The 16427-nt window shown below is 40.4% G+C and overlaps 1 protein-coding gene across 1 annotated transcript in view; it reads right to left on the bottom strand.

The window, feature by feature from the left end:
- Positions 1 to 16427, bottom strand: part of LOC105667782 (rho guanine nucleotide exchange factor 17) — a 104228-nt gene that overhangs the window by 67155 nt on the left and 20646 nt on the right. Inside the window, exon 4 of the mRNA XM_012359794.2 lies at positions 15096 to 15215. The gene's annotated coding sequence lies outside the window, so the exon portion shown is untranslated. The remainder of the gene's footprint in view (positions 1 to 15095; positions 15216 to 16427) is intronic.

Raw genomic sequence — 16427 nt, 5'->3', positions numbered from 1 at the left:
GTGTTTCGTATAATCAGTGAGTTCTTGATACTTTCATACGCGATGGAAACGAAGTGAATGGCAATTTGCGCGTTTAATCAATTTTCGGTGAATTCACGCGAAAGAATCGAATTTCGTATGACGCAACCGAGAAACGAGATTTCTCGGGGAATCGACGGAGATTTTTATCGCGGCGGCGCGTATGCAAAGAGGCAAAGAGACGGTCTCATAACGTATGTATCTCGCTTTCTATCGGGGCCCGCGGAACCATATTAGTGCATCTTGCATTGCACAAACCGCAATGGCCGGTTGCGGCTTGGCTCCATATTAGCAACGCGAGTGCTTCATTGATAGTAGCAACATATATTTGCACAGTATGCGCTCGCGTATGCGGCATTTCTCGTCTTGCATATGCCTATTGTATGAATGGCACGGTTAGTCCTCTTTTTTACCTTACTGAGACACAAATTACCTAGTGAATTATAATACTTGGAGATAACTCTCTGTTTTATAGGCAATATTTCAATCTTAATTAAAGTAAAATCGGCACTAGAAATTCCAATTAATTGTGACTTTAAAATCGCGCAAGATTATTTTGCTAATTGAAATAATTTTATACAGATTAGAAAACAGTTTTTAAAAATTTATTATGTAAAAAATTATTAGGAAGGAATTTTCATCGAAAATATTAAAGTTAAAAATAGTTATTTTCTTAAACAGCAACTACACTAGGACACTATATTTTGCATTTTTGGGGATATTTATTAATGCCGCTCAATTGCACAAAGACGATGTAATTCTGTCGAAAAACTGGACAAAAATCCTGCCGTGCTGTATCCTTTGTGAACGATCCGCGATCGTAGATCATGTCTCGTGCGAACCTCCGCGCCGCGGGTTATTTGTAATTGTTAGAAGCGCATTGTAACGAGTGCCTGAGTTATTGGACGTCGCAAGAGATATTGTGTCCTCCTTGAACCTCCTGTCACGTCACGGCCACGGCGCATACTTTGTATCTCAGCCGTTATACTTGCGAGCTGCTCTCGGGCGACGAGGAAGCGTCGCGATCCTCGACCGACTTAAACCGCATTTTCTCGCTACATCACGAATCCCACGGTTTCTATAACAAGTTTCGCGGTATATTTTCAAGTTCTTTATATCTCAATTAATAGCCCAGCAACAGGGCAAGAGAATAAATTAAAAGGTAATCAGATGTTAAATTAAGACTTTATTTAATGAATAGCTCATGAATTATTTCATTTCCTCTCCTGGTAGCCAGGAAATAATTAATAAATATGTCCAATTAATATATACATCTTCCATTAGAAATACTTATATCGAATTAATATACATCCTCCATTAGCTACAATTTTATCCCGACAGATAATAATTAATAAAGAAATAAGTTACTTTTGCATATCTCTCTAAACAAAACACATTACCGCAGTAATAGTTACAGCAATTCTCGTAAGGATTAATAAGGCTAAATAAGATTTAAACTCTGTCTCTGTATAATTCCGCCATATAAGGCGAGAGAATCGGGTAAGTCTCAGTTAACTTCAATTAATGTTTACGGTAACGGCTTTTAAGGCTCCCGTGGAAGTCTAAATCTGCCGCTGAATGCATGTTCTATATCTTTTTGCAGTTCTAATACTCCCATAAAATTTCACACAGAACAACGAGACTTAAAGCGAAACCTAAAGAGACCGTGTGCAGTTCTCGGAGAGGTTTCTCTCTCGCATCCGGTCGCGTGTCGCAGATCCGCGTCGCCTTCATGGCATCGAATTAATTTTCATGGATTTCCGCGGGGCGAACGAGACAGGCTCGCGCCGCGAACACGAACCGTTCCCGACGCTCTCCCTTCTGAGGAAGGGAATTAATTGGACGCGGCTGCAGCTTTACGACTGTCACTATTATACGGCCTTTACGGGCGACTTAAAGCGCCGTACGAGATAGTTGACGATTAATGCGATCGCGTCCGTTCGCTCGCTGGAGTTCACCGGCGCGTGTTTCACACGCGGGACCTCGGCTGGACGACGTTAATTGCGCTATCAAGTAACGCGAGGCGGCCGCGTACCGTCCGCGATAATTGTGTCCAACTCTGATCGCCTCAATTGGGACGAATTGTCGTTTTTTTTTTTTCGTCGTCTCGTCTGTGCGCGCCCGACATGTATATACGCATTTCACTCAAATGTATCATTGCTAAATCAATAAAATAAATTAAATCGCTGATGAGTATTCCGGAAGTCATAAAAACAGCTTTTGTATAAAGACAAAATGGAAAGGTAGACTTTTAAAATTCTTCAGAGAGAAAAGTATGTTTCATATCACAATGTGCGTAATATATAATTGACATAAAATAAATTCTTTTTAAAATTAAGATCACGCATCTAATTATTCCAACGTACACAAATATATTTCTAATTTATAAAAGTTGCACATTCTTTGACAATTTACTGTTACTGTAAGTAGTCATTCAACACTCTTTTTGTCATGCAAAAAAAAGTAAATATCTAAATTGAGTTGTTTTATGTTAAACGCGTGAGTCATTCAAGCAGTGACCGTGATGCGAAACATTTACTTTGTCGCAAACAACGTTGTGATAAACGTAGTTCCTGCTACGCGTTTTCAACCCGCAAATAGGTCGACAGTGTCCAATTTCGCATTACGCAAAGCTGACACCGAGCACGTCCGTTCAGTTCTCCATCTACACCTGGACATCGTAATGCAAGCGCCCGCAAGGACGAATCTAAATTACTGCTCTCGCAATTAATACCGTGTCATGGTCGCCGTACATAAATAGAAGATACAGACATACAGACTGTCGCTCGTAAACTGCAAATTGCGGCGAGCGTAAATGTAAATCGATAACAATTCTGCGGGTTGCCGTAACTCGAACACACGGCGGTGCGATGATCGCTTTCGATTGCGCAATGCTGATCGATGCGCAAAGTTGCTGCAGATCATATCGCTACGGCTTATTTATCCCTCTCGTCGGAATCGAGTGCGAGGCAAATAAATTAATTGAGCCGGCCTTTAATTCCGAGCGGCGGATTAATTGGAGAAATGCTCGCATTGGTCGCGTCGTCGGTGGTGCATTTATTATTCGTGCGAGAAACTCTTTCCCACGATCAGGACAGCTTTTCCTCCCGTTATCTTGCGAAAGATTCGGAGATTCCGCCGATCCACTCTTGAGAGAACCCGGATGCTCGTGAGATCAAAGGATGTGAGGAACGCGGCGCGCGGCGACGCAGTATTAATACCTAAATCTCTATTATTATTGAAATCATTCGGACCCCGAGGGTGTCACGGTGCATTAAAGCTACTACGTTTGTTGCTGGTGTGCTATTATATACCGGGTGTATGCGAATGAAGAATTATTGAGGCGTATGTGTGTGGTCCGTGGCAGATAAAAGAGGATCGATCTTGATCATTATTAAATGTAATATTGAATTACTATGGTTAATTTGCAAAATACTTATTACGGTGCGATTTTACACCCTATTTTATGGCCACAATTTTACACCCGATAAATAAATGGCACTATAATTTGTATGGATTTATTGGAAAGCAATTTGTTTTTTGAAATTTAACATTTTCATATATTGAAATTTGAATTCCATACCTAATTCTGACAGAGACAATTACATTTACAAACTATTGTCACCTCACTTCCTTCGAAATGTAATATAACAATAATTATGCGATTAAAAAAATATTAATGATTCTGAGAAAAAAAACTTTTGCGTAAAATCTTTTTACAAGATCGCGATTCCCGCGTAAACCACAAAATCCCGAGACGGACATGCCGACGAGAGCTCATAAAAGTCGTGGATCTCCCACGCGAGTGGATTTCCCGAGAGAGATCGCACGGAGCGACGCTGGTAGAGCGGATTATGGAGTTTACGTGTCGTATTATCATAGACAGTGCAATGTCACGAGCGCCTCGTCTCGTGTATGGGGCCTTAGGAGCGGCCGGGGCCGATCTCCTCGTATAATGCGCCGATCCGTATTGCGAGATCGATGCGCAAGGCGCTGCAGCTGGCACACGTACCGCGTATGCACGTCGATGCCGGTACACGGACCCGTCCCTCGTAGGAATTAATCCCGATCGTGGTACGACGATCCGTCATTGGACGGACCGACGGACTTAGCTGCGCATACGACGAACATTCAGCAGATACGTTTCTATCGACGGATACGCTGGGAATCAGTAATATTTGTAACGCTGACAGAGACGAACTGCACAAATCCGTTACGGAAAGAAGAGAAACGAAAGCGAACGTGAGACTAAACGCGAAACGTGTATCCTTCACTTTCCAAAATTTGCAACTAAATGGAGAAAACGTGACTGGAAATTTGAATAAACCGCCTAAATCGTTTCCGAATGTTTTTCCTATCAACTTTTCATTTAAAATATGGCACGTTAAATTTTTCTATGATCTTTTGTATCGTGTAGATATTCTACAAATGTTACACGACACAATACATCACAATATCTAATGTCGTATCTTTTTCTAAACATTTTCTTTTCGTCAGACGAATTGATACGCGACTCAAGTTTCAAAGTTACAACACTTGCGATTTAAGAAAAGATTGGACTGTCGAAAAATATTAAATTTGCATCAGAATTTACCGTGACATCAAGTATTTTCGGATTATTTTCTCAATTATTTTCAATGTTATTTAAGTCAAATCACTTACGCATTAACATTAGTGCATCATTTAGAATTATCTAATATCGTTTGCCGCAATCACCGTTGCACGATGCTCGCGTACTAAGTGTAACGCGTAGCTAGTGCGATTAAACGAAATTGGACGCAAACATAATGATCGGCGGTACGCATTATCTTATCACGCGTGGTGCATCGCAACCGCAGAACGGCGGCTTTAATGACTGTCGGGAGCCTCCTTATCCGGTAAGAGGCGGGTGTACTCGTTTATTATTCCTAGCGGAAGACGAAACAAGGACGAGAGAAGGTAACGCGAGTATCACGTGCAAGGCGACCATAGCTTCTGCGCCGAGAGACGCCTCGAGCATTTCGGCGCGGAGCTCTCGAGAAGAAGAGCACGCTGTCCCGCTTCGTGGGAAGAAGGAATTGGGTTAATCCTACGAGCCGACGTTCTCCATTTCCGAGGGGGCAGTTGCGACGAACAAGGCGCGCACATTTGTCAAAGTCCACGGATTTCCGACGCGGATGAAGAACACGCTTCATGCAGACCGTCGCGGAAATAGATTACACGGCGGCGGCGTTTATCCGCAAAACGTAAGAATAAATAAAGTCTGCTGAGTGTGCCATTTGCGGTTTCTTAAGACGGCGTATGTTCTAAATTAAAGAGCCGCTTTTATCGCATTTATGACGCGTGAAATGAAGAAGAAAGCTTCGCGACGTATCCTAAATATAAAAACCTAATTGTTTATTAATTATTTCATTATAAAACCACGATGCATCTTATGTCGGGTAAAAGTTAAATTCTCACAATGACAACATGTACTTAAATAAATTAAATTCTTTTAGAGAAAAATGTGATGAAAGATTAATTCCGCGTGGCCAAAGGGGAAGAATGTGTAACGTGTAATATTAAGAATATAACGTGGACCGAGCCAAAGTATTACCGATTTCTTGCACTCGCCATAATGACGAATAAATTGCTACATATATGCAGCCTAGGATAACCTGTCGTGACAGCCGCAGGCTCCACGAAGTTCATTCGTTTTCATTTTAGCGCGGCGATCGATTTACGTTATTGCAATTTCCTCGTTCTTGAAAAAATTATTTAGCTTCGCGTAATTTCCGTTCGAAACAAATTTTTCATACGAGCCCCGAATAAAAAGGATCCTTATCGATTATCGCATATGAGCAATGTGCAAACCTTCGATAAACATTTCGCGAAAATTTCGTAAGAAATTGTACTACGCGTCAACGGATTCGTACTTGCAAAAATAAAAAGATACGTTCACCGCAATCGGCATTTCGCTCGAAAATGCACTCGTTACAAGGCGAAACGTTGAAGACTCTGTGCCACTCCTGTTAAGTGTTACTTCTCGAAGGATTGTTGCTGCAGTCAATTGTTGCCGCGCCAGTGCTTACGCACTCTCACCTGCATAACTTCGTATCGCGCGAAATTAAGCGCTTCAAGTACTATTGACTATTCGAGCGTGGCCGCGGCTTTCTCCGCCCATCGCCGACGTAATTCCAGGCTATTATGAATTGTTAACGTCGGGTGCCCCATCATTACGATTAGACGTTCGTGTCAAATCGCATAATACGCTCCATGCCACGGCGAGAGGCTCCGTGCGGCCACTTTGTACGCGAACCTAATAGCATGACGTAAGAAAGTAACAGTCCACGCGCGCGCGCGCGCTCGTCATTTTTCATTTTACATAAGCGCGAGCCCGTTAAGGCGGCGTTCCGCGATAATATCGTCGAGTAAACAGAGACCGCAGTTTGTTTGCAAATGTATGCTAAATGGAAAAGCCGTTCCGTCCGGCAAACAGTCACGGCGGGCGATCATAATCGGCCGTTTCGCGGAAATTCGTGCATTTCCCTAATAGAGCGATTTGCATAACTGCATAACAATATTTAGTACGACATAAGTGCGGTTAAACCGCATACATCTTAAGAAAGTTGAAAGGAATATTAAAGAGAGAAAGTTGCTAAATTTTTAAAGCATTAATATATCACAAAGATAACGGACAAGTAAGCTCGCAGCATCACAACGAATAAGTTTGGATCCGAACTATTCGTTTCGTGCAACGTGAAATAATTTCAGGGTTCTTTGATATCGCGGCTAAGTGTGCCATTATTACACACGCATTCCATTCAGACATATCTCCGCCGCTGCTCTGCTCCACTTTCTTTTATCACCGCATTCTTTTCTCCCTCCAAATTTAAGCTCTCTTTTATCGTCGTCCCCTTATCAGCGCAGGTTATCGCACGCCCGTTAAGAAGAGAGACAATAATTCACCCACGCTCTCGCCAACGGTCCAGGATTTGTCTAGCTGCATTCCCCCGCCTCCCCATTTGCCAAACGGAATAATCTCACCTCGGAGAAGCCCACGGGGCCTGCACTCAGGGATCACGCACAGGGGCTTTTGGCGCAGGCTACTTCGGCGCTGACGTCTCAATGCAGCCACCGAGTGGACCACCCAGCCGTGATACTTCCTACGACCGCCCAAACCAGAAATCTCCCAAAAAGACGAGATTGGACGAGGAGTGAAGGATCCCTTAAGCGCCGAAGAAGAGGAAAGATAAGGGAGCAGCTAGCTCAGAGAGAGATGTGACTAGAATTAAGTCAAAAATATTTGCATTTTGAATATTTAATTACCAGAAGTTATCAAGCAAAAACCATTCCAAATCTAATCATTAATTAATAAGTCTTAAGAAGCGTCTTAATGATTTTCTTTAGATATATGTGACGAAATATTAAATGTTATGCATAAAAAAATAATAAATAATTTTCCACAAAATACGTATTATTTATCTGTATGTATTATGTTATATTAAACGCGAATAATTTTTTAAAAACTGCTGTATTGTAAATACCTAAAGAATTTGGAAATTACAATAAAGTAGTATATTAATCTTGCAAAACAATTTCGTGTTCTCTGAATTAAAACTCATTACACTAATGTATATTAATTTTAGAAGTTATTTTTCATATTTGAGTTATGTTCTCAAGTGTAATTCATAAAAATTCGCCGAATTCTGATCCTAAAGTTAATGTGTTACAAATTGTCGGGCGCAGGTGCGCCGCTGCCACGCGGATTATCACGGAAGAGTTCGTTGCGTCGCCCCGAATTTGTCAGCAAATAAAAGCTTATGTTAATTCGAGCGGCGAACGAGAGCCAAACGAGATATTTCACTGGATTAATATTATGCTTACCGATCACGTCCGGAGTTTAACCTCCCGCGGACTTGATCTTTGAATTTAATGGGATTCACAAATCAAAAATACATTTGTTGTATTCGCGTGAATGAAACGAAATTTTGAATACATTGTAAATATTATTAATATTTGGAAGATATATTATGCGTAATTGTATTCGAATTCTCATGTAAAAACTCGTCATAAATCTTAACCGAAAGTGCAAACTCAAACTGAGAAACTTTTTATAGCAGTTTCTAAATTAAACCTGAATTTTTATGATAAAATTATAGATCTAATGTTGACAACAAAATTTCTTTAATTTTATTTTAATTTATGTATCTTAAAGTTATTACCGTTCACGTGCAATCCCTGATTCTATATAAGAATAAAATAGCGCTAATACGAACATAAATCGAACACAAAGATCGGATTTAAAAATTTCTTATTGGAATCAGAATCTTGACCAAAACTTACTATAAAACTTCTATCGAAAGGTAACTGGTTAAAATCGAGGTTGAATCTGTAAAGATTTAGAGCCTTCTCATTTACGTGATCTTAATCCGCGCAAGTCCGGCTCTGAAAACGATCCTACCGTCGAGCTTCAGCGCATCCCGTACCAGTGGAATCGAATTATAGCATTCCGAGAGCATTTAATTCGGAAACACGTGTGATTTATAATCCGACAGCAGGGTCCGGCTGATCTGACGATCGTCATCGGTATCCGCGGAATGCCGATCGCCGAAAGTGAACCGGGCACCCTGATCTGAGTTTACGAGGTACACCTGCAGTTAACGACCGCGCGCGTGCACGGCGATTTTCTTGCCAATCAGCATGCCATCCGTAATTGCTTTACGCTCACGCAATATTGATGAGAAAAAAATACGGACTCTTCCGAAATTGTATTATATAAACTTTTGTGAAATTAGCACCTCGTTTGTAAAATTTCGATATACATAATTGATAGAGAACTCTGACTCTTCTCTAAAGAATTATGGAAAGCGTTCTTAATATTCTAATGAAGTTAACTTTTATTATCTAAAATCGAATTTAAAAATTTGACAGATAAATCATCGATTATAAGAAAATTAACAGAGCTAATTATACTTATCACAATTTTAATAGATTTACAATAAAATAATGTTTCATTTAAGTAATATCTGGCTTGCACATATTTCAAACGTTCACTTCTCTTTTCGAGTTCCTTATAATTATACTCAATTTCATTCTTTTTTTTTTTTATTTTTATACCAACTGAACAGAATTTTACCTGAACGAAATGCGTACAAAATTTGTATTTTAACAAACACGTCAGATTGAATAATGTTACACATCGTACGGATAAGATCCGACCTTCACAACGAAATGGTTCACACAGCGTGCTTTTAGCGGACTTAATACCGTACACGGCTAAGAGTCGAGCGACCTAATGGATCACGCATAATGCACTGTAATTAACTACTCCGGGACGAGAAACGAAGGCAGATTGACGTCGGTGAATCTACAGTGAGCCCCCGAAGTTTATATAACACTGGTTCTTTATGATGCAGACGAGCTTGCTCGAGTGCCTCGTAATGGCCGACACGACTGTCTTCTCCACGGCCTCTCGCTTAAGTTACACTCTGTAACCGACTCCGATTTCCATTGTGACACTCTTTAAGCATACGGCCGTCGCACTGACGTGCACTGGCTCCGTGGACACACAAGCATAAAGAAATATTTTGAAAATGCTCGTCGCTCCCTCGACTTATTCACGCCTGTCGCGAGGACAATAGCGGAACGATTAGCGGCACGTATACCGCAATGACGCCAGGCGGCTTCAGTGATGCGACTTCAACTTTGGACGCCACAATGACAAAGATCTTTATTAAAAAACAATTAAAGTTACGTCAACGTAATTAGAGAGGAAGGCAAACACGAAGAGAATACGTCATATTCTTGCGAAAGCTAAGAAACGCTTTGTAGAAAGCTACTATATTATTTTTAATCATTAGTTTAGCGAAGAATTAGTAACATTCTAATAAAGACATTAATCTGCTATAAAATGTGCCTTTACATACATTTGCGAGCATTGATAAGATTTGATTGGAAGTTTGCTATGCATATTTCCTCGAGACACTATAATCAAGATTTATATCTAATGCAGATTAGTGTAGAGTTAGGAACGCCGCGGGTACGATAAATAATAATATCCTGCGCATATTATCTAATGTTTTCTCTAAACTCTATGCGCAAGATGAATAGAACTGTGATTAAACGTGCACGTTGATATTTGCCGCCTGTTTATCTAAATTACGCACCAGGTGAAAGTTTAAATATTCCACACGTGGGTTATGATGCATAGACGTCCGACGCTGGATTAAGATGAGACGCCCGTGCTTTTCTCGGTCACACGCTCGGCGCGATTCAACAAGCGCCGAAACATCAATCCCGCTGCTCGGCCGCTTACGAAATCGCGTCGCGCGGAACACGCAAGATCGTCGAATCAACGAAGAGGCACCGTTAGACAGTTCATTTAATCCTACGCGCGTCATACGGAAATACATCGTAATTAACTGCTCGCAACGAGGTGCAAGCCGGGATTGACTGACGTCGACGATCCGGCCGCGGGATACATGAGTTTATGTAACCGGCACGTTTATATCGCGCGCCGACGAGCTCCCCGACTGGAATTTAACCCGCACATGACGTAATATTTATGGGATGCTTTTTTTCCCTCCGACAGGAAGTTTCTCCTCGTTTAATCATCTTCGCCGGACTAATCACGCGGGACAGAGTGCAACGCGGTACGCATCTGAATAATAATATGCTAGCTACTAACCGCACGTTTATTATGAATTATTATAGCGCCTCCCGGGCAAGAAAATATATGGGTATATTATTATTTTCTTGAAAGAGCGATTGTACGTGCGTGAATATTGAAGCGCGAGTACATGTGATTAAATAAAAAAAAGTATTTGGCAAAGTATTTTTTTTTCTTTTGTTTCTTGCTTGTAATCCGTTCTTCGAATGTGATTTCGGTTCAAATAAAATGTTGGATAAACGTTTACAAAAAAGTTAAAAAAATAATTCGATGCGATACTGATTCTTGACGTGGAAAAAGATGAAACGTCACCTATATATAATATTCGCAGTTAGGTCGCGAAAAAGAGCACTACTTGTCGCAGTGCTTCCTCAGCGTCTAGTTACGTTAATACCCAAGCAGGATGCGCATAATGATGCGTTACACCATCCTGATTAACGAGCGTCGACGGTGCGAACCCGTCGTTGCCGGTGTGTTGTTACGCGTTGGCGGAGTCGACGACCAGCTCGATCATGGAAACACGTCCGCGCCGTCCCCATGATTCAGCGGCCGGTCACGCCGAATGACATTGTTATGCAGCGTTTGCATCGGGGCGAAGGAGGCCGCGAGATGGTGGGGGCCCTACAAAGACGCGAGAGGCTGGCGAGGCCATTGTGCGTAAGAGTGCAACGGCGCAAGCCAATGTATTATCTCACGCAATGGGACACTGACACCCCGTTTGCGGTCTCTCCTGCGGCGTAAAGAGCCACACAAAGCGACACAGAGAGCTGGCGGACGAGCAGCGACGGGAAACTGATAAGCCGCGACACGAGATTACGTCGCTGAGACGTGTCGTAACGCCGTGAATACAAATAGACTCTCAATTCCATTGTCTAGGAATTCCTTAATTGGAACACTCGATGAATGCGAGAAAACTCAAGTGGAAAAATAAGCTTAATATCAGTGATTTCAGAACAATTTTGTTCCTCCTCCTTCAGAAAAATATGCTAGTTACAGGAATAACATTCATGATCACGTGACATCCAGAGTATTCTAGATTTTCAATATTTTTCTCAGCTATTAATTACACGACTAATTTGGAATTTACTTTTTTCTTTGTCGATAAGTCAATGGACTTATTTTCACATTGTAATAAGCATTTGTAAGCTATATTTGACGCGTTTTGCTGATATTTTGACTGAAATTTTGCTTAATAAAGTGCGATTTCACGAAATCGGAGTAGTTTGTGACCGACGATGAGGAGAAATCATCTCCATTAATATTTTGATTGTTGCAAATATAATACAGAACTCGGAATCGAGTCCAGATGCTTCACAATATTTAAATCAAAATTATCTAGCTCTCACACTCTATCAACTCTATCCGACTTACAAGTTGTTGTATTCAAGTTAAAATTTTGTTAACAAGTTTATAAATTAGTTGAATGAATCGCTAGATTGTTTGGGCAAAAGTTCAATATTGAGTTTACAGACGATATTTCGTGCTGGAAATATAAGACAAGTGAACTTATGCATCTCTCGGTCGGACATCCATAACGACGGAAGGAAACGCGATTACGTTGACGACGGACGAAAACTCGTTTCCCCCGCATTACCATTCACGTCCGAAATGCAGTCTCCCACCGTGCAGCGGTATCGTTTGATGTGCTCGGTATTCCTGCCGCATCTTTCTCTTCTGCTGCTTGCCACACATTTCTCTTTCCTTTTCGTTCCTTTTCTCCTTGTTTACTCTTCTCCGCTTACTCCGCCACTCTCTCTCCTTCTTTATCTTGACAATATCTAAGAGTGGTTTTCGTCCATCCCTTTCTTTTTATATTAAAGTGAAGAAGAAAAAATAAAACAACTGACAACTGGATAAACATCCCAAAATAAAATTAGGTTTTAAAGACGCTTGATATTAAACACAAAAAGGTATGAATTATTATTTTCCTATGGTTTCAATTATGTCGAATGCCGAATATAATCATGATTTAAAAAATTTTTCTGTTCGTACATTTTCTTTCTCTTCTTCGTTCTTTGTATTCTCAATATGATTGTTTTTGTCTTGTTTGTATGTTTCCCACAATCGCCACGCACGCAGATCCATTAAGCTAAAGCGGAAGGACATTGGAGTGGGACAGCGCTTTAAGGGCCCGGTGGCACGAGTCAAGTGGTCTCCTCGTTGTCGCAATTATCGCGGAAACGAAACGACGACGTCGGCCAACAATGCGACAAATACTGCGCAAACAGCCATACAAAAAGCGAGAAGAAAAATGCGCGGGAGAAGAAAGAGCAGAAGAAACGTAGAGAATATATGCGCCTATTACGAAAATTAATGAAAGGAATTTGCGTTAAGCAAGCGATTGTCACACAACGTTTCCTATTAAAAATGAATAGAAGACAAATATATTCTTGATGTATACTTGAGATGGATAATTGTGCGATGTTAATTATTCCATTCAGAAAGTTCTTTCTGTCCGTAAAAATGTTGAAATATAACTGAGACAAATATGCAAAACTGAGAATTTTAAGATTGTCCCAAAAAAAATCAACGCGACGTGTTGCTTACAGTTCGCCATTATTTTTGTGACAAGTATGAGAGGAGCGGCCAAAGTAAAGAGAGCCATATTAAAAAGCATGGGGGGTCTGACACCGCCTCTGGCCCTCCGTTGGTCGAGGATTCCTCTTTGTATGTGAATCGCGTCTGGTCCCTTCATTAGAATAATTGCGTACCGTGAGATGATTAAGTGCTCCTTCCACACGCTTAGATGTTACACATATACACGACAACAAATCTCCTTTCATATTCTGCGAATATCTCGCGGATGTCCTTTCGACGTCTTTTTTCTTGCAACGCTTGCTTTCGGGAGCATATAAATTTAGGTCAGAATCCAAGACTGGAAAATCGAAGGTTAAGGACTTTTTACACGGTCCATATGATCGGATGGCAGTGTTCTGTTAAGGTGCGTTTATTGTTAGAATTTCGCGTCCTCAAAAGACTTAATGTCTTGTAAAATTTTTTATATTTGTAAATTATTTCAGTATGTCGACATGTAATTCTTAATTTTTAATCCAGAAGTCTTCAATAATGTTGCGCAACAGGAATCATTATGCACAATTGTTCTGTAAGATTCTACGAAATAATGTCAATTACGAAGCAGCAAATCCTTTTCGAAGAATGCGTCTTCTCACTTCCGTTTTTAATCTCTCTTCTCTTAATCCTTTCGTCTCTCTTCGCTCACTCGTCCAGGGCAAATGTCACTTCTCACACATACTCAAACCAGCAGGACCATTGTTTGTTAATGTTCCTTCAAGTTCTTTTCTTTTCTTTCCTCTCCTCTTCTCTTCATCGAGAGATACATGGCTTCGTGTGTGGCGATTTTTCTCGACGAAGTGGTTCATTGTTGAATGAATGTTGGTATTCTCGGCAACCGGCGCTCGGTTCAGGGCTTCTTCGCATGCCGACCAATTTACCGGCCGACAAATACCGTCTTTATAGTCTCTCGCGTGATCGTGAAAAAAAAACGAGAATCATGGATACGCGTCGCGTCGCGTTGGAAATCGAGCCGATGCAACGTTACAGCAAAACTGCTGAATGACAAAATAATTATAGCGCTTACGGCTATGTATAGTAGTAGTAAAAAATTTTGCAATTTTCCAATTGCATATAAAATAGTTTTGCATAAAGCATTAAAATTAATCTAAATTTGAGTCACATCTAAAAAGTTGTTGCAAAACAAATATTATAATATAATTTATACATATAAAAAATACAATTTTAGAAAATTATTTTATATTTTTGTTCAAATTTCAGTTAAACTTTGCTAAAATTTTATCTAATCAATTGTCTCGCCGAGCTTAATAAATTTTTCCTGAATTTCTCCAAATTTTTACAGGAAAAAAACACCCCAAGAGGCAATTTTCAATACACTAGTTAGTCAATCGTGAAATAATTTCACGCTTTAACGCGCAGTCTCTTTCATGAATCACGTTCGATTGGGACTCGCAGATGAAATAATTACATCGCGTTATCGTCCGTCGAAACGTTCCCGCTTCAGCGGACGCGAAACGGTTTGTCACCCGCGGTGAGTTAATGCAGTCGATCGCACTGAAATCGTGCTCTTTATGATCTCTTATACGACACGAGCGACGCTTGTGAGAGCTAGCGTTCAGAACGACGAGAAAGGTGGTCTCTATTCGTTGCGGAAACAAATGTGCTTGCTGTTTCCTCATCGATCGACATTACGCCGGATAGACGTCGGCAAACAAAGTACCTATATATCAAGTTATACATATAAAAGCGTATCGATCGACCACCCTCCGTGGAAAATAACAGCTTCTCACGCGCCAGAAACTCACATCGCTAGATTTAAAGCTGTCTAGATATCGCACGCGCAGCGTCTACCGTGTTTAATTTTATCGGCGCGTGAACTCTTTATCGGGCTATTTGGTCGTAAGTTTTCACTTACCTTATATTCTATCACGAGCGTTATGCGGCATCCCGCATGAGTGATTGTACAATATATCTTCGCAATTGCAATTAGGTTGCTCATCTCTGCTTGGTGGGAGGTAAGTATATTCCAGTCTCTCTGCAATAAAAATATTCGTCTGTTAAGATACTTTAACAATATATAAAAAATAAATACTTTCATGTTTATAAAAAAATTTAATTTTTAAATTATTAATATAAATATTAAATATATAAAGGTTGACATTTTTCTTCAATTTTGTTGTTAATAAAAATTATATTTATGAAAGTATAAATCGTTTGGAATGTGTCAGAAAGTATTTCTTGATATTTTATAGCGCAAACACTTGGATGTATAAATGTTTCTCTCGTCACGATTTATTCAGTTTATATCTATAAATATTTTGTTGGTGACGCTAGATTTCTAATACCATCTTATGGTTAGAGTCATTTCTCATCTGTTCACATCGTCTCTCGGAGGAGTGAAACTCATTGCCACGTTCAGCGCTAAATCTGTCATACGGGCAACGTAACGTGTCCCGTTTTGCAGTGAACTATGAATCTGGGCCTCGCATAGATCTAGTTGATCGCATATGGAAGCACAATCACCTTCATGCAGGGAGTGTCCAATCGAAGCATCGAGATAGTTTCTCGTGTCTTCGTGGGAAGCTCAACGTTTTATATACAGCCGACACTAAAATCACGATCTTTAAAGTTCTTTACGCGCAGTATATGTCCGTATTAAGGTCCGGGTTCATAACCAGGTGGTCTTGGTGCGTCGTTGGAATAAGTCTAAGTTGTTACGAAAGTGCCCTCACACGAGAAAGAGGTCGGTATGAAAACAAATCATACTAATGTGAAATTTCAGCTTCAAGTGCTCAATTGCTAAGAGAACTCGAATAAAATAAATTTATTCAAAAATATTTTTGCCAATTTTTAAATTTACAATTTAAAGTATGAGACATTATGCAAAACAGAAGAAAATATGTTTCCAATTAACGCTTTGGTTATTTGCTTCTGCTCGAAACATTAAAAAATTATTAACTGCAGATTAATTCCAAGAAGTCACACACATTCCTGATTACATTCTTGCAACCAGTTACAAACTGGTTCATAACGCACTGACATCGAATAAGATGTTTGTGCTGGTCTTTACGATTTCGTACTGTGATCTCCTGATAGAAATCAGGAAATGATCGCCGCGGGGCTGCCACGTGCGACGTCTCGTGACCGTTAAGTCTTTCCAGACTCGTCAGCAAACTCCAACACAAATCAGGACGATTTGAATAAACCTAAGATAATCCGTTAATTTCAACTAATCCGTTCGGTTTAA

This window comes from Linepithema humile, chromosome 2, assembly GCF_040581485.1.
Source record: "Linepithema humile isolate Giens D197 chromosome 2, Lhum_UNIL_v1.0, whole genome shotgun sequence".
Taxonomy (NCBI): Eukaryota; Metazoa; Arthropoda; class Insecta; order Hymenoptera; family Formicidae; genus Linepithema; species Linepithema humile.
This window is presented reverse-complemented; position numbering and strand designations above follow the sequence as displayed.